Below are 18437 nucleotides of genomic sequence, written 5' to 3'. Positions count from 1 at the left end.
ACTCAAATTGACAACAAATCAAGATTACACATAAGCACATTCTATCTAATACCCATGTCGCAGAGCGCAAAGCCGTGCAATCCTCGGTAGTATAGTGGTTAGTATCCCCGCCTGTCACGCGGGAGACCGGGGTTCAATTCCCCGCCGGGGAGTCGGCGGCATTTTGAGAGGCACGCACCATATCTCAATGCAGGAGTGCCCAATTCAAGTCCCGTTTGCTCCAAAGGCGTGCATTCACATGTCCGAGCGGCCTGCTCTTGCCAACAAACCAAACATGTCGTAGTCTCGATTCTGCTCTCCCTGGCAAACTTGTCCTTTCATCCATTTGAGACTTCCTGCTTTTTGACCACCAATCAAAACTGCCGGGCAAACTTGTCCTTTCATCCATTTGAGACTTCCTGCTTTTTGACCACCAATCAAAACTGCCGTTCTGGAGAAGCGTCACTGGACCACAAACGTTGACTGCTTTCTTCCCCCACTCCAGATGCTGACTTTCTCCAGCAATTTCTGTTTCCCATTCTGATTTTGTTGTTACTTCGTCCCGTCGGTGGGCATATAACTCCCACGCAAACGGAGTGCAAATGAAAACCTTTAAGCAACCGGTAGCGACAAATGAATGTCAGGTTTCCCCGCTTCCTCCCTCCCTCCAATCAAAAAGGGGTCACTCCCCCTCAGAGTTTGGACCTGATCCTGCGATTAAGGTGACGCAACACCGTCCCCTGCTGCTGGCAGGCTGTACTACACCCACAGTGGAAAGTCCAAGTCATCTGAGTGGCATTGTCTGCTCTTCTCGATAGAAGGACAAAGCCCAGTGGCTGGGTTAACATGAAGGTCAACACAGAGGCAAGCTTGAGAAAGCACGTGCAGGAACTCCACCTACACTGTTGGCACCATAGAATCACCACAGTGTGGAAGCAGGCCATTCAGACGGACAGGTCCACACCGACCCTTCTGAAGAGAAACCCATGCAGATCCATGCTCGGCACTGAGGGATCCCAGCTGAAAATGTGTTGCTGGTCAAAGCACAGCAGGCCAGGCAGCATCTCAGGAATAGGGAATTCGACGTTTCGAGCATAAGCCCTTCAAAGTTCACCAGTTCCCAATGTTGGGGACGTCCAGAACCAGGGGTCACAGTCTCAGAATGAAGGGCAAGCGATTCTGGAAGAATTTTTCTCTCAGAGAGTGGTGAGCCTGTGGACTTGTCTCCCACAGGAAGATGCGGTTAAGACGGTTTGGGAGATACGTTCAATAGCGAGCCGGACGTGGAACTTGCAGCTAAAGTGATCCAGGGGTACGGAGAGGAAGCTGGAGTGGTCACTGAAATGGCATGTTCAGTCATGATGATCTTGAATGGTGGTGATGATGTCTCGAAGGGCTGAATGGAACGAGTGAGGAGTGCAGTTGCTGGAAATCAGAGTCTCGATTGGAGTGGTGCTGGAAAAACAAAGCAAGTCAGGCAGCATCCTGATTTTCCTGCTCCTCGGATGCTGCCTGACTTGAAGGGCTGAATGGCCTACTCCTGCACTTCTTTTCTATGTTTCCATGTTGAACGCATGGCTCAGAGACTGACGTGAGTTGGAAGTAAACCTGCGATTAACTGTTCGTCCTCACGATTTTATAAACATCAAGAAATTGTTGGCAAAGTGTTTCGACGTTTACAGTGGAGCTGATGCAGCGTGCAGTAAAGTCACCACCGTCCTCCAGGAGCACTGCTCTCTGATGAGGGAGCGATTGATGGGTGGGAGTTGAAGCTGAGGGGACGAGCTTGAAAAGGGCAATCTTTCATGTTGAGTCCATTTGGCAGCGGGAATTGAAGCCAGGCTGCTGGATTTGTGCTGTATTCCAGGCCAGCGTATGAATCAGTTTGTCAGAAGCAGGTAACGGGAGAGCGCGTGGATCAGCAGCGGACCAAGTTTAACACAGATGGTAGGGCACAACGAAAAGGCTGTTTTACAGCAGCGGCGGATTACTTGAAAGATAGATATTGACACAATAAAACATGAAAACAACAATAACTGATATCTTAATCATCTCCACAGAGGTAGAAGATGATCTAAAGAAAAACTCAAATTGACAACAAATCAAGATTACACATAAGCACATTCTATCTAATACCCATGTCGCAGAGCGCAAAGCCGTGCAATCCTCGGTAGTATAGTGGTTAGTATCCCCGCCTGTCACGCGGGAGACCGGGGTTCAATTCCCCGCCGGGGAGTCGGCGGCATTTTGAGAGGCACGCACCATATCTCAATGCAGGAGTGCCCAATTCAAGTCCCGTTTGCTCCAAAGGCGTGCATTCACATGTCCGAGCGGCCTGCTCTTGCCAACAAACCAAACATGTCGTAGTCTCGATTCTGCTCTCCCTGGCAAACTTGTCCTTTCATCCATTTGAGACTTCCTGCTTTTTGACCACCAATCAAAACTGCCGGGCAAACTTGTCCTTTCATCCATTTGAGACTTCCTGCTTTTTGACCACCAATCAAAACTGCCGTTCTGGAGAAGCGTCACTGGACCACAAACGTTGACTGCTTTCTTCCCCCACTCCAGATGCTGACTTTCTCCAGCAATTTCTGTTTCCCATTCTGATTTTGTTGTTACTTCGTCCCGTCGGTGGGCATATAACTCCCACGCAAACGGAGTGCAAATGAAAACCTTTAAGCAACCGGTAGCGACAAATGAATGTCAGGTTTCCCCGCTTCCTCCCTCCCTCCAATCAAAAAGGGGTCACTCCCCCTCAGAGTTTGGACCTGATCCTGCGATTAAGGTGACGCAACACCGTCCCCTGCTGCTGGCAGGCTGTACTACACCCACAGTGGAAAGTCCAAGTCATCTGAGTGGCATTGTCTGCTCTTCTCGATAGAAGGACAAAGCCCAGTGGCTGGGTTAACATGAAGGTCAACACAGAGGCAAGCTTGAGAAAGCACGTGCAGGAACTCCACCTACACTGTTGGCACCATAGAATCACCACAGTGTGGAAGCAGGCCATTCAGACGGACAGGTCCACACCGACCCTTCTGAAGAGAAACCCATGCAGATCCATGCTCGGCACTGAGGGATCCCAGCTGAAAATGTGTTGCTGGTCAAAGCACAGCAGGCCAGGCAGCATCTCAGGAATAGGGAATTCGACGTTTCGAGCATAAGCCCTTCAAAGTTCACCAGTTCCCAATGTTGGGGACGTCCAGAACCAGGGGTCACAGTCTCAGAATGAAGGGCAAGCGATTCTGGAAGAATTTTTCTCTCAGAGAGTGGTGAGCCTGTGGACTTGTCTCCCACAGGAAGATGCGGTTAAGACGGTTTGGGAGATACGTTCAATAGCGAGCCGGACGTGGAACTTGCAGCTAAAGTGATCCAGGGGTACGGAGAGGAAGCTGGAGTGGTCACTGAAATGGCATGTTCAGTCATGATGATCTTGAATGGTGGTGATGATGTCTCGAAGGGCTGAATGGAACGAGTGAGGAGTGCAGTTGCTGGAAATCAGAGTCTCGATTGGAGTGGTGCTGGAAAAACAAAGCAAGTCAGGCAGCATCCTGATTTTCCTGCTCCTCGGATGCTGCCTGACTTGAAGGGCTGAATGGCCTACTCCTGCACTTCTTTTCTATGTTTCCATGTTGAACGCATGGCTCAGAGACTGACGTGAGTTGGAAGTAAACCTGCGATTAACTGTTCGTCCTCATGATTTTATAAACATCAAGAAATTGTTGGCAAAGTGTTTCGACGTTTACAGTGGAGCTGATGCAGCGTGCAGTAAAGTCACCACCGTCCTCCAGGAGCACTGCTCTCTGATGAGGGAGCGATTGATGGGTGGGAGTTGAAGCTGAGGGGACGAGCTTGAAAAGGGCAATCTTTCATGTTGAGTCCATTTGGCAGCGGGAATTGAAGCCAGGCTGCTGGATTTGTGCTGTATTCCAGGCCAGCGTATGAATCAGTTTGTCAGAAGCAGGTAACGGGAGAGCGCGTGGATCAGCAGCGGACCAAGTTTAACACAGATGGTAGGGCACAACGAAAAGGCTGTTTTACAGCAGCGGCGGATTACTTGAAAGATAGATATTGACACAATAAAACATGAAAACAACAATAACTGATATCTTAATCATCTCCACAGAGGTAGAAGATGATCTAAAGAAAAACTCAAATTGACAACAAATCAAGATTACACATAAGCACATTCTATCTAATACCCATGTCGCAGAGCGCAAAGCCGTGCAATCCTCGGTAGTATAGTGGTTAGTATCCCCGCCTGTCACGCGGGAGACCGGGGTTCAATTCCCCGCCGGGGAGTCGGCGGCATTTTGAGAGGCACGCACCATATCTCAATGCAGGAGTGCCCAATTCAAGTCCCGTTTGCTCCAAAGGCGTGCATTCACATGTCCGAGCGGCCTGCTCTTGCCAACAAACCAAACATGTCGTAGTCTCGATTCTGCTCTCCCTGGCAAACTTGTCCTTTCATCCATTTGAGACTTCCTGCTTTTTGACCACCAATCAAAACTGCCGTTCTGGAGAAGCGTCACTGGACCACAAACGTTGACTGCTTTCTTCCCCCACTCCAGATGCTGACTTTCTCCAGCAATTTCTGTTTCCCATTCTGATTTTGTTGTTACTTCGTCCCGTCGGTGGGCATATAACTCCCACGCAAACGGAGTGCAAATGAAAACCTTTAAGCAACCGGTAGCGACAAATGAATGTCAGGTTTCCCCGCTTCCTCCCTCCCTCCAATCAAAAAGGGGTCACTCCCCCTCAGAGTTTGGACCTGATCCTGCGATTAAGGTGACGCAACACCGTCCCCTGCTGCTGGCAGGCTGTACTACACCCACAGTGGAAAGTCCAAGTCATCTGAGTGGCATTGTCTGCTCTTCTCGATAGAAGGACAAAGCCCAGTGGCTGGGTTAACGTGAAGGTCAACACAGAGGCAAGCTTGAGAAAGCACGTGCAGGAACTCCACCTACACTGTTGGCACCATAGAATCACCACAGTGTGGAAGCAGGCCATTCAGACGGACAGGTCCACACCGACCCTTCTGAAGAGAAACCCATGCAGATCCATGCTCGGCACTGAGGGATCCCAGCTGAAAATGTGTTGCTGGTCAAAGCACAGCAGGCCAGGCAGCATCTCAGGAATAGGGAATTCGACGTTTCGAGCATAAGCCCTTCAAAGTTCACCAGTTCCCAATGTTGGGGACGTCCAGAACCAGGGGTCACAGTCTCAGAATGAAGGGCAAGCGATTCTGGAAGAATTTTTCTCTCAGAGAGTGGTGAGCCTGTGGACTTGTCTCCCACAGGAAGATGCGGTTAAGACGGTTTGGGAGATACGTTCAATAGCGAGCCGGACGTGGAACTTGCAGCTAAAGTGATCCAGGGGTACGGAGAGGAAGCTGGAGTGGTCACTGAAATGGCATGTTCAGTCATGATGATCTTGAATGGTGGTGATGATGTCTCGAAGGGCTGAATGGAACGAGTGAGGAGTGCAGTTGCTGGAAATCAGAGTCTCGATTGGAGTGGTGCTGGAAAAACAAAGCAAGTCAGGCAGCATCCTGATTTTCCTGCTCCTCGGATGCTGCCTGACTTGAAGGGCTGAATGGCCTACTCCTGCACTTCTTTTCTATGTTTCCATGTTGAACGCATGGCTCAGAGACTGACGTGAGTTGGAAGTAAACCTGCGATTAACTGTTCGTCCTCACGATTTTATAAACATCAAGAAATTGTTGGCAAAGTGTTTCGACGTTTACAGTGGAGCTGATGCAGCGTGCAGTAAAGTCACCACCGTCCTCCAGGAGCACTGCTCTCTGATGAGGGAGCGATTGATGGGTGGGAGTTGAAGCTGAGGGGACGAGCTTGAAAAGGGCAATCTTTCATGTTGAGTCCATTTGGCAGCGGGAATTGAAGCCAGGCTGCTGGATTTGTGCTGTATTCCAGGCCAGCGTATGAATCAGTTTGTCAGAAGCAGGTAACGGGAGAGCGCGTGGATCAGCAGCGGACCAAGTTTAACACAGATGGTAGGGCACAACGAAAAGGCTGTTTTACAGCAGCGGCGGATTACTTGAAAGATAGATATTGACACAATAAAACATGAAAACAACAATAACTGATATCTTAATCATCTCCACAGAGGTAGAAGATGATCTAAAGAAAAACTCAAATTGACAACAAATCAAGATTACACATAAGCACATTCTATCTAATACCCATGTCGCAGAGCGCAAAGCCGTGCAATCCTCGGTAGTATAGTGGTTAGTATCCCCGCCTGTCACGCGGGAGACCGGGGTTCAATTCCCCGCCGGGGAGTCGGCGGCATTTTGAGAGGCACGCACCATATCTCAATGCAGGAGTGCCCAATTCAAGTCCCGTTTGCTCCAAAGGCGTGCATTCACATGTCCGAGCGGCCTGCTCTTGCCAACAAACCAAACATGTCGTAGTCTCGATTCTGCTCTCCCTGGCAAACTTGTCCTTTCATCCATTTGAGACTTCCTGCTTTTTGACCACCAATCAAAACTGCCGGGCAAACTTGTCCTTTCATCCATTTGAGACTTCCTGCTTTTTGACCACCAATCAAAACTGCCGTTCTGGAGAAGCGTCACTGGACCACAAACGTTGACTGCTTTCTTCCCCCACTCCAGATGCTGACTTTCTCCAGCAATTTCTGTTTCCCATTCTGATTTTGTTGTTACTTCGTCCCGTCGGTGGGCATATAACTCCCACGCAAACGGAGTGCAAATGAAAACCTTTAAGCAACCGGTAGCGACAAATGAATGTCAGGTTTCCCCGCTTCCTCCCTCCCTCCAATCAAAAAGGGGTCACTCCCCCTCAGAGTTTGGACCTGATCCTGCGATTAAGGTGACGCAACACCGTCCCCTGCTGCTGGCAGGCTGTACTACACCCACAGTGGAAAGTCCAAGTCATCTGAGTGGCATTGTCTGCTCTTCTCGATAGAAGGACAAAGCCCAGTGGCTGGGTTAACATGAAGGTCAACACAGAGGCAAGCTTGAGAAAGCACGTGCAGGAACTCCACCTACACTGTTGGCACCATAGAATCACCACAGTGTGGAAGCAGGCCATTCAGACGGACAGGTCCACACCGACCCTTCTGAAGAGAAACCCATGCAGATCCATGCTCGGCACTGAGGGATCCCAGCTGAAAATGTGTTGCTGGTCAAAGCACAGCAGGCCAGGCAGCATCTCAGGAATAGGGAATTCGACGTTTCGAGCATAAGCCCTTCAAAGTTCACCAGTTCCCAATGTTGGGGACGTCCAGAACCAGGGGTCACAGTCTCAGAATGAAGGGCAAGCGATTCTGGAAGAATTTTTCTCTCAGAGAGTGGTGAGCCTGTGGACTTGTCTCCCACAGGAAGATGCGGTTAAGACGGTTTGGGAGATACGTTCAATAGCGAGCCGGACGTGGAACTTGCAGCTAAAGTGATCCAGGGGTACGGAGAGGAAGCTGGAGTGGTCACTGAAATGGCATGTTCAGTCATGATGATCTTGAATGGTGGTGATGATGTCTCGAAGGGCTGAATGGAACGAGTGAGGAGTGCAGTTGCTGGAAATCAGAGTCTCGATTGGAGTGGTGCTGGAAAAACAAAGCAAGTCAGGCAGCATCCTGATTTTCCTGCTCCTCGGATGCTGCCTGACTTGAAGGGCTGAATGGCCTACTCCTGCACTTCTTTTCTATGTTTCCATGTTGAACGCATGGCTCAGAGACTGACGTGAGTTGGAAGTAAACCTGCGATTAACTGTTCGTCCTCATGATTTTATAAACATCAAGAAATTGTTGGCAAAGTGTTTCGACGTTTACAGTGGAGCTGATGCAGCGTGCAGTAAAGTCACCACCGTCCTCCAGGAGCACTGCTCTCTGATGAGGGAGCGATTGATGGGTGGGAGTTGAAGCTGAGGGGACGAGCTTGAAAAGGGCAATCTTTCATGTTGAGTCCATTTGGCAGCGGGAATTGAAGCCAGGCTGCTGGATTTGTGCTGTATTCCAGGCCAGCGTATGAATCAGTTTGTCAGAAGCAGGTAACGGGAGAGCGCGTGGATCAGCAGCGGACCAAGTTTAACACAGATGGTAGGGCACAACGAAAAGGCTGTTTTACAGCAGCGGCGGATTACTTGAAAGATAGATATTGACACAATAAAACATGAAAACAACAATAACTGATATCTTAATCATCTCCACAGAGGTAGAAGATGATCTAAAGAAAAACTCAAATTGACAACAAATCAAGATTACACATAAGCACATTCTATCTAATACCCATGTCGCAGAGCGCAAAGCCGTGCAATCCTCGGTAGTATAGTGGTTAGTATCCCCGCCTGTCACGCGGGAGACCGGGGTTCAATTCCCCGCCGGGGAGTCGGCGGCATTTTGAGAGGCACGCACCATATCTCAATGCAGGAGTGCCCAATTCAAGTCCCGTTTGCTCCAAAGGCGTGCATTCACATGTCCGAGCGGCCTGCTCTTGCCAACAAACCAAACATGTCGTAGTCTCGATTCTGCTCTCCCTGGCAAACTTGTCCTTTCATCCATTTGAGACTTCCTGCTTTTTGACCACCAATCAAAACTGCCGGGCAAACTTGTCCTTTCATCCATTTGAGACTTCCTGCTTTTTGACCACCAATCAAAACTGCCGTTCTGGAGAAGCGTCACTGGACCACAAACGTTGACTGCTTTCTTCCCCCACTCCAGATGCTGACTTTCTCCAGCAATTTCTGTTTCCCATTCTGATTTTGTTGTTACTTCGTCCCGTCGGTGGGCATATAACTCCCACGCAAACGGAGTGCAAATGAAAACCTTTAAGCAACCGGTAGCGACAAATGAATGTCAGGTTTCCCCGCTTCCTCCCTCCCTCCAATCAAAAAGGGGTCACTCCCCCTCAGAGTTTGGACCTGATCCTGCGATTAAGGTGACGCAACACCGTCCCCTGCTGCTGGCAGGCTGTACTACACCCACAGTGGAAAGTCCAAGTCATCTGAGTGGCATTGTCTGCTCTTCTCGATAGAAGGACAAAGCCCAGTGGCTGGGTTAACGTGAAGGTCAACACAGAGGCAAGCTTGAGAAAGCACGTGCAGGAACTCAACCTACACTGTTGGCACCATAGAATCACCACAGTGTGGAAGCAGGCCATTCAGACGGACAGGTCCACACCGACCCTTCTGAAGAGAAACCCATGCAGATCCATGCTCGGCACTGAGGGATCCCAGCTGAAAATGTGTTGCTGGTCAAAGCACAGCAGGCCAGGCAGCATCTCAGGAATAGGGAATTCGACGTTTCGAGCATAAGCCCTTCAAAGTTCACCAGTTCCCAATGTTGGGGACGTCCAGAACCAGGGGTCACAGTCTCAGAATGAAGGGCAAGCGATTCTGGAAGAATTTTTCTCTCAGAGAGTGGTGAGCCTGTGGACTTGTCTCCCACAGGAAGATGCGGTTAAGACGGTTTGGGAGATACGTTCAATAGCGAGCCGGACGTGGAACTTGCAGCTAAAGTGATCCAGGGGTACGGAGAGGAAGCTGGAGTGGTCACTGAAATGGCATGTTCAGTCATGATGATCTTGAATGGTGGTGATGATGTCTCGAAGGGCTGAATGGAACGAGTGAGGAGTGCAGTTGCTGGAAATCAGAGTCTCGATTGGAGTGGTGCTGGAAAAACAAAGCAAGTCAGGCAGCATCCTGATTTTCCTGCTCCTCGGATGCTGCCTGACTTGAAGGGCTGAATGGCCTACTCCTGCACTTCTTTTCTATGTTTCCATGTTGAACGCATGGCTCAGAGACTGACGTGAGTTGGAAGTAAACCTGCGATTAACTGTTCGTCCTCACGATTTTATAAACATCAAGAAATTGTTGGCAAAGTGTTTCGACGTTTACAGTGGAGCTGATGCAGCGTGCAGTAAAGTCACCACCGTCCTCCAGGAGCACTGCTCTCTGATGAGGGAGCGATTGATGGGTGGGAGTTGAAGCTGAGGGGACGAGCTTGAAAAGGGCAATCTTTCATGTTGAGTCCATTTGGCAGCGGGAATTGAAGCCAGGCTGCTGGATTTGTGCTGTATTCCAGGCCAGCGTATGAATCAGTTTGTCAGAAGCAGGTAACGGGAGAGCGCGTGGATCAGCAGCGGACCAAGTTTAACACAGATGGTAGGGCACAACGAAAAGGCTGTTTTACAGCAGCGGCGGATTACTTGAAAGATAGATATTCACACAATAAAACATGAAAACAACAATAACTGATATCTTAATCATCTCCACAGAGGTAGAAGATGATCTAAAGAAAAACTCAAATTGACAACAAATCAAGATTACACATAAGCACATTCTATCTAATACCCATGTCGCAGAGCGCAAAGCCGTGCAATCCTCGGTAGTATAGTGGTTAGTATCCCCGCCTGTCACGCGGGAGACCGGGGTTCAATTCCCCGCCGGGGAGTCGGCGGCATTTTGAGAGGCACGCACCATATCTCAATGCAGGAGTGCCCAATTCAAGTCCCGTTTGCTCCAAAGGCGTGCATTCACATGTCCGAGCGGCCTGCTCTTGCCAACAAACCAAACATGTCGTAGTCTCGATTCTGCTCTCCCTGGCAAACTTGTCCTTTCATCCATTTGAGACTTCCTGCTTTTTGACCACCAATCAAAACTGCCGGGCAAACTTGTCCTTTCATCCATTTGAGACTTCCTGCTTTTTGACCACCAATCAAAACTGCCGTTCTGGAGAAGCGTCACTGGACCACAAACGTTGACTGCTTTCTTCCCCCACTCCAGATGCTGACTTTCTCCAGCAATTTCTGTTTCCCATTCTGATTTTGTTGTTACTTCGTCCCGTCGGTGGGCATATAACTCCCACGCAAACGGAGTGCAAATGAAAACCTTTAAGCAACCGGTAGCGACAAATGAATGTCAGGTTTCCCCGCTTCCTCCCTCCCTCCAATCAAAAAGGGGTCACTCCCCCTCAGAGTTTGGACCTGATCCTGCGATTAAGGTGACGCAACACCGTCCCCTGCTGCTGGCAGGCTGTACTACACCCACAGTGGAAAGTCCAAGTCATCTGAGTGGCATTGTCTGCTCTTCTCGATAGAAGGACAAAGCCCAGTGGCTGGGTTAACATGAAGGTCAACACAGAGGCAAGCTTGAGAAAGCACGTGCAGGAACTCCACCTACACTGTTGGCACCATAGAATCACCACAGTGTGGAAGCAGGCCATTCAGACGGACAGGTCCACACCGACCCTTCTGAAGAGAAACCCATGCAGATCCATGCTCGGCACTGAGGGATCCCAGCTGAAAATGTGTTGCTGGTCAAAGCACAGCAGGCCAGGCAGCATCTCAGGAATAGGGAATTCGACGTTTCGAGCATAAGCCCTTCAAAGTTCACCAGTTCCCAATGTTGGGGACGTCCAGAACCAGGGGTCACAGTCTCAGAATGAAGGGCAAGCGATTCTGGAAGAATTTTTCTCTCAGAGAGTGGTGAGCCTGTGGACTTGTCTCCCACAGGAAGATGCGGTTAAGACGGTTTGGGAGATACGTTCAATAGCGAGCCGGACGTGGAACTTGCAGCTAAAGTGATCCAGGGGTACGGAGAGGAAGCTGGAGTGGTCACTGAAATGGCATGTTCAGTCATGATGATCTTGAATGGTGGTGATGATGTCTCGAAGGGCTGAATGGAACGAGTGAGGAGTGCAGTTGCTGGAAATCAGAGTCTCGATTGGAGTGGTGCTGGAAAAACAAAGCATCCTGATTTTCCTGCTCCTCGGATGCTGCCTGACTTGAAGGGCTGAATGGCCTACTCCTGCACTTCTTTTCTATGTTTCCATGTTGAACGCATGGCTCAGAGACTGACGTGAGTTGGAAGTAAACCTGCGATTAACTGTTCGTCCTCATGATTTTATAAACATCAAGAAATTGTTGGCAAAGTGTTTCGACGTTTACAGTGGAGCTGATGCAGCGTGCAGTAAAGTCACCACCGTCCTCCAGGAGCACTGCTCTCTGATGAGGGAGCGATTGATGGGTGGGAGTTGAAGCTGAGGGGACGAGCTTGAAAAGGGCAATCTTTCATGTTGAGTCCATTTGGCAGCGGGAATTGAAGCCAGGCTGCTGGATTTGTGCTGTATTCCAGGCCAGCGTATGAATCAGTTTGTCAGAAGCAGGTAACGGGAGAGCGCGTGGATCAGCAGCGGACCAAGTTTAACACAGATGGTAGGGCACAACGAAAAGGCTGTTTTACAGCAGCGGCGGATTACTTGAAAGATAGATATTGACACAATAAAACATGAAAACAACAATAACTGATATCTTAATCATCTCCACAGAGGTAGAAGATGATCTAAAGAAAAACTCAAATTGACAACAAATCAAGATTACACATAAGCACATTCTATCTAATACCCATGTCGCAGAGCGCAAAGCCGTGCAATCCTCGGTAGTATAGTGGTTAGTATCCCCGCCTGTCACGCGGGAGACCGGGGTTCAATTCCCCGCCGGGGAGTCGGCGGCATTTTGAGAGGCACGCACCATATCTCAATGCAGGAGTGCCCAATTCAAGTCCCGTTTGCTCCAAAGGCGTGCATTCACATGTCCGAGCGGCCTGCTCTTGCCAACAAACCAAACATGTCGTAGTCTCGATTCTGCTCTCCCTGGCAAACTTGTCCTTTCATCCATTTGAGACTTCCTGCTTTTTGACCACCAATCAAAACTGCCGTTCTGGAGAAGCGTCACTGGACCACAAACGTTGACTGCTTTCTTCCCCCACTCCAGATGCTGACTTTCTCCAGCAATTTCTGTTTCCCATTCTGATTTTGTTGTTACTTCGTCCCGTCGGTGGGCATATAACTCCCACGCAAACGGAGTGCAAATGAAAACCTTTAAGCAACCGGTAGCGACAAATGAATGTCAGGTTTCCCCGCTTCCTCCCTCCCTCCAATCAAAAAGGGGTCACTCCCCCTCAGAGTTTGGACCTGATCCTGCGATTAAGGTGACGCAACACCGTCCCCTGCTGCTGGCAGGCTGTACTACACCCACAGTGGAAAGTCCAAGTCATCTGAGTGGCATTGTCTGCTCTTCTCGATAGAAGGACAAAGCCCAGTGGCTGGGTTAACATGAAGGTCAACACAGAGGCAAGCTTGAGAAAGCACGTGCAGGAACTCCACCTACACTGTTGGCACCATAGAATCACCACAGTGTGGAAGCAGGCCATTCAGACGGACAGGTCCACACCGACCCTTCTGAAGAGAAACCCATGCAGATCCATGCTCGGCACTGAGGGATCCCAGCTGAAAATGTGTTGCTGGTCAAAGCACAGCAGGCCAGGCAGCATCTCAGGAATAGGGAATTCGACGTTTCGAGCATAAGCCCTTCAAAGTTCACCAGTTCCCAATGTTGGGGACGTCCAGAACCAGGGGTCACAGTCTCAGAATGAAGGGCAAGCGATTCTGGAAGAATTTTTCTCTCAGAGAGTGGTGAGCCTGTGGACTTGTCTCCCACAGGAAGATGCGGTTAAGACGGTTTGGGAGATACGTTCAATAGCGAGCCGGACGTGGAACTTGCAGCTAAAGTGATCCAGGGGTACGGAGAGGAAGCTGGAGTGGTCACTGAAATGGCATGTTCAGTCATGATGATCTTGAATGGTGGTGATGATGTCTCGAAGGGCTGAATGGAACGAGTGAGGAGTGCAGTTGCTGGAAATCAGAGTCTCGATTGGAGTGGTGCTGGAAAAACAAAGCATCCTGATTTTCCTGCTCCTCGGATGCTGCCTGACTTGAAGGGCTGAATGGCCTACTCCTGCACTTCTTTTCTATGTTTCCATGTTGAACGCATGGCTCAGAGACTGACGTGAGTTGGAAGTAAACCTGCGATTAACTGTTCGTCCTCACGATTTTATAAACATCAAGAAATTGTTGGCAAAGTGTTTCGACGTTTACAGTGGAGCTGATGCAGCGTGCAGTAAAGTCACCACCGTCCTCCAGGAGCACTGCTCTCTGATGAGGGAGCGATTGATGGGTGGGAGTTGAAGCTGAGGGGACGAGCTTGAAAAGGGCAATCTTTCATGTTGAGTCCATTTGGCAGCGGGAATTGAAGCCAGGCTGCTGGATTTGTGCTGTATTCCAGGCCAGCGTATGAATCAGTTTGTCAGAAGCAGGTAACGGGAGAGCGCGTGGATCAGCAGCGGACCAAGTTTAACACAGATGGTAGGGCACAACGAAAAGGCTGTTTTACAGCAGCGGCGGATTACTTGAAAGATAGATATTCACACAATAAAACATGAAAACAACAATAACTGATATCTTAATCATCTCCACAGAGGTAGAAGATGATCTAAAGAAAAACTCAAATTGACAACAAATCAAGATTACACATAAGCACATTCTATCTAATACCCATGTCGCAGAGCGCAAAGCCGTGCAATCCTCGGTAGTATAGTGGTTAGTATCCCCGCCTGTCACGCGGGAGACCGGGGTTCAATTCCCCGCCGGGGAGTCGGCGGCATTTTGAGAGGCACGCACCATATCTCAATGCAGGAGTGCCCAATTCAAGTCCCGTTTGCTCCAAAGGCGTGCATTCACATGTCCGAGCGGCCTGCTCTTGCCAACAAACCAAACATGTCGTAGTCTCGATTCTGCTCTCCCTGGCAAACTTGTCCTTTCATCCATTTGAGACTTCCTGCTTTTTGACCACCAATCAAAACTGCCGTTCTGGAGAAGCGTCACTGGACCACAAACGTTGACTGCTTTCTTCCCCCACTCCAGATGCTGACTTTCTCCAGCAATTTCTGTTTCCCATTCTGATTTTGTTGTTACTTCGTCCCGTCGGTGGGCATATAACTCCCACGCAAACGGAGTGCAAATGAAAACCTTTAAGCAACCGGTAGCGACAAATGAATGTCAGGTTTCCCCGCTTCCTCCCTCCCTCCAATCAAAAAGGGGTCACTCCCCCTCAGAGTTTGGACCTGATCCTGCGATTAAGGTGACGCAACACCGTCCCCTGCTGCTGGCAGGCTGTACTACACCCACAGTGGAAAGTCCAAGTCATCTGAGTGGCATTGTCTGCTCTTCTCGATAGAAGGACAAAGCCCAGTGGCTGGGTTAACGTGAAGGTCAACACAGAGGCAAGCTTGAGAAAGCACGTGCAGGAACTCCACCTACACTGTTGGCACCATAGAATCACCACAGTGTGGAAGCAGGCCATTCAGACGGACAGGTCCACACCGACCCTTCTGAAGAGAAACCCATGCAGATCCATGCTCGGCACTGAGGGATCCCAGCTGAAAATGTGTTGCTGGTCAAAGCACAGCAGGCCAGGCAGCATCTCAGGAATAGGGAATTCGACGTTTCGAGCATAAGCCCTTCAAAGTTCACCAGTTCCCAATGTTGGGGACGTCCAGAACCAGGGGTCACAGTCTCAGAATGAAGGGCAAGCGATTCTGGAAGAATTTTTCTCTCAGAGAGTGGTGAGCCTGTGGACTTGTCTCCCACAGGAAGATGCGGTTAAGACGGTTTGGGAGATACGTTCAATAGCGAGCCGGACGTGGAACTTGCAGCTAAAGTGATCCAGGGGTACGGAGAGGAAGCTGGAGTGGTCACTGAAATGGCATGTTCAGTCATGATGATCTTGAATGGTGGTGATGATGTCTCGAAGGGCTGAATGGAACGAGTGAGGAGTGCAGTTGCTGGAAATCAGAGTCTCGATTGGAGTGGTGCTGGAAAAACAAAGCATCCTGATTTTCCTGCTCCTCGGATGCTGCCTGACTTGAAGGGCTGAATGGCCTACTCCTGCACTTCTTTTCTATGTTTCCATGTTGAACGCATGGCTCAGAGACTGACGTGAGTTGGAAGTAAACCTGCGATTAACTGTTCGTCCTCACGATTTTATAAACATCAAGAAATTGTTGGCAAAGTGTTTCGACGTTTACAGTGGAGCTGATGCAGCGTGCAGTAAAGTCACCACCGTCCTCCAGGAGCACTGCTCTCTGATGAGGGAGCGATTGATGGGTGGGAGTTGAAGCTGAGGGGACGAGCTTGAAAAGGGCAATCTTTCATGTTGAGTCCATTTGGCAGCGGGAATTGAAGCCAGGCTGCTGGATTTGTGCTGTATTCCAGGCCAGCGTATGAATCAGTTTGTCAGAAGCAGGTAACGGGAGAGCGCGTGGATCAGCAGCGGACCAAGTTTAACACAGATGGTAGGGCACAACGAAAAGGCTGTTTTACAGCAGCGGCGGATTACTTGAAAGATAGATATTGACACAATAAAACATGAAAACAACAATAACTGATATCTTAATCATCTCCACAGAGGTAGAAGATGATCTAAAGAAAAACTCAAATTGACAACAAATCAAGATTACACATAAGCACATTCTATCTAATACCCATGTCGCAGAGCGCAAAGCCGTGCAATCCTCGGTAGTATAGTGGTTAGTATCCCCGCCTGTCACGCGGGAGACCGGGGTTCAATTCCCCGCCGGGGAGTCGGCGGCATTTTGAGAGGCACGCACCATATCTCAATGCAGGAGTGCCCAATTCAAGTCCCGTTTGCTCCAAAGGCGTGCATTCACATGTCCGAGCGGCCTGCTCTTGCCAACAAACCAAACATGTCGTAGTCTCGATTCTGCTCTCCCTGGCAAACTTGTCCTTTCATCCATTTGAGACTTCCTGCTTTTTGACCACCAATCAAAACTGCCGTTCTGGAGAAGCGTCACTGGACCACAAACGTTGACTGCTTTCTTCCCCCACTCCAGATGCTGACTTTCTCCAGCAATTTCTGTTTCCCATTCTGATTTTGTTGTTACTTCGTCCCGTCGGTGGGCATATAACTCCCACGCAAACGGAGTGCAAATGAAAACCTTTAAGCAACCGGTAGCGACAAATGAATGTCAGGTTTCCCCGCTTCCTCCCTCCCTCCAATCAAAAAGGGGTCACTCCCCCTCAGAGTTTGGACCTGATCCTGCGATTAAGGTGACGCAACACCGTCCCCTGCTGCTGGCAGGCTGTACTACACCCACAGTGGAAAGTCCAAGTCATCTGAGTGGCATTGTCTGCTCTTCTCGATAGAAGGACAAAGCCCAGTGGCTGGGTTAACGTGAAGGTCAACACAGAGGCAAGCTTGAGAAAGCACGTGCAGGAACTCCACCTACACTGTTGGCACCATAGAATCACCACAGTGTGGAAGCAGGCCATTCAGACGGACAGGTCCACACCGACCCTTCTGAAGAGAAACCCATGCAGATCCATGCTCGGCACTGAGGGATCCCAGCTGAAAATGTGTTGCTGGTCAAAGCACAGCAGGCCAGGCAGCATCTCAGGAATAGGGAATTCGACGTTTCGAGCATAAGCCCTTCAAAGTTCACCAGTTCCCAATGTTGGGGACGTCCAGAACCAGGGGTCACAGTCTCAGAATGAAGGGCAAGCGATTCTGGAAGAATTTTTCTCTCAGAGAGTGGTGAGCCTGTGGACTTGTCTCCCACAGGAAGATGCGGTTAAGACGGTTTGGGAGATACGTTCAATAGCGAGCCGGACGTGGAACTTGCAGCTAAAGTGATCCAGGGGTACGGAGAGGAAGCTGGAGTGGTCACTGAAATGGCATGTTCAGTCATGATGATCTTGAATGGTGGTGATGATGTCTCGAAGGGCTGAATGGAACGAGTGAGGAGTGCAGTTGCTGGAAATCAGAGTCTCGATTGGAGTGGTGCTGGAAAAACAAAGCAAGTCAGGCAGCATCCTGATTTTCCTGCTCCTCGGATGCTGCCTGACTTGAAGGGCTGAATGGCCTACTCCTGCACTTCTTTTCTATGTTTCCATGTTGAACGCATGGCTCAGAGACTGACGTGAGTTGGAAGTAAACCTGCGATTAACTGTTCGTCCTCACGATTTTATAAACATCAAGAAATTGTTGGCAAAGTGTTTCGACGTTTACAGTGGAGCTGATGCAGCGTGCAGTAAAGTCACCACCGTCCTCCAGGAGCACTGCTCTCTGATGAGGGAGCGATTGATGGGTGGGAGTTGAAGCTGAGGGGACGAGCTTGAAAAGGGCAATCTTTCATGTTGAGTCCATTTGGCAGCGGGAATTGAAGCCAGGCTGCTGGATTTGTGCTGTATTCCAGGCCAGCGTATGAATCAGTTTGTCAGAAGCAGGTAACGGGAGAGCGCGTGGATCAGCAGCGGACCAAGTTTAACACAGATGGTAGGGCACAACGAAAAGGCTGTTTTACAGCAGCGGCGGATTACTTGAAAGATAGATATTCACACAATAAAACATGAAAACAACAATAACTGATATCTTAATCATCTCCACAGAGGTAGAAGATGATCTAAAGAAAAACTCAAATTGACAACAAATCAAGATTACACATAAGCACATTCTATCTAATACCCATGTCGCAGAGCGCAAAGCCGTGCAATCCTCGGTAGTATAGTGGTTAGTATCCCGCCTGTCACGCGGGAGACCGGGGTTCAATTCCCCGCCGGGGAGTCGGCGG

The 18437-nt window shown here is 49.6% G+C and overlaps 10 non-coding genes across 10 annotated transcripts; all 10 read left to right on the top strand.

Annotated features, from left to right (window-relative positions):
- Window positions 1-80: 80 nt before the first annotated feature.
- trnad-guc (transfer RNA aspartic acid (anticodon GUC)) lies at window positions 81-152 on the top strand. The gene has a single exon. It is a non-coding gene; the product is annotated as a tRNA-Asp (tRNA).
- A 1991-nt stretch (window positions 153-2143) lies between these two features.
- trnad-guc (transfer RNA aspartic acid (anticodon GUC)) lies at window positions 2144-2215 on the top strand. Its single transcript has one exon. It is a non-coding gene; the product is annotated as a tRNA-Asp (tRNA).
- Window positions 2216-4206: 1991 nt separating this feature from the next.
- Window positions 4207-4278, top strand: trnad-guc (transfer RNA aspartic acid (anticodon GUC)). Its single transcript has one exon. It is a non-coding gene; the product is annotated as a tRNA-Asp (tRNA).
- Window positions 4279-6206: 1928 nt separating this feature from the next.
- trnad-guc (transfer RNA aspartic acid (anticodon GUC)) lies at window positions 6207-6278 on the top strand. The gene has a single exon. It is a non-coding gene; the product is annotated as a tRNA-Asp (tRNA).
- A 1991-nt stretch (window positions 6279-8269) lies between these two features.
- Window positions 8270-8341, top strand: trnad-guc (transfer RNA aspartic acid (anticodon GUC)). Its single transcript has one exon. It is a non-coding gene; the product is annotated as a tRNA-Asp (tRNA).
- Window positions 8342-10332: 1991 nt separating this feature from the next.
- On the top strand, window positions 10333-10404 carry trnad-guc (transfer RNA aspartic acid (anticodon GUC)). Its single transcript has one exon. It is a non-coding gene; the product is annotated as a tRNA-Asp (tRNA).
- Window positions 10405-12383: 1979 nt separating this feature from the next.
- trnad-guc (transfer RNA aspartic acid (anticodon GUC)) lies at window positions 12384-12455 on the top strand. Its single transcript has one exon. It is a non-coding gene; the product is annotated as a tRNA-Asp (tRNA).
- Window positions 12456-14371: 1916 nt separating this feature from the next.
- Window positions 14372-14443, top strand: trnad-guc (transfer RNA aspartic acid (anticodon GUC)). The gene has a single exon. It is a non-coding gene; the product is annotated as a tRNA-Asp (tRNA).
- Window positions 14444-16359: 1916 nt separating this feature from the next.
- Window positions 16360-16431, top strand: trnad-guc (transfer RNA aspartic acid (anticodon GUC)). Its single transcript has one exon. It is a non-coding gene; the product is annotated as a tRNA-Asp (tRNA).
- A 1928-nt stretch (window positions 16432-18359) lies between these two features.
- On the top strand, window positions 18360-18430 carry trnad-guc (transfer RNA aspartic acid (anticodon GUC)). Its single transcript has one exon. It is a non-coding gene; the product is annotated as a tRNA-Asp (tRNA).
- Window positions 18431-18437: the final 7 nt, after the last annotated feature.

Source organism: Hemiscyllium ocellatum, unplaced genomic scaffold (genome assembly GCF_020745735.1).
Source record: "Hemiscyllium ocellatum isolate sHemOce1 unplaced genomic scaffold, sHemOce1.pat.X.cur. scaffold_890_pat_ctg1, whole genome shotgun sequence".
Taxonomy (NCBI): domain Eukaryota; kingdom Metazoa; phylum Chordata; class Chondrichthyes; order Orectolobiformes; family Hemiscylliidae; genus Hemiscyllium; species Hemiscyllium ocellatum.
Note: the sequence above shows the minus strand (reverse complement) of the source record. Positions and strands in the feature narration are given on the sequence as shown.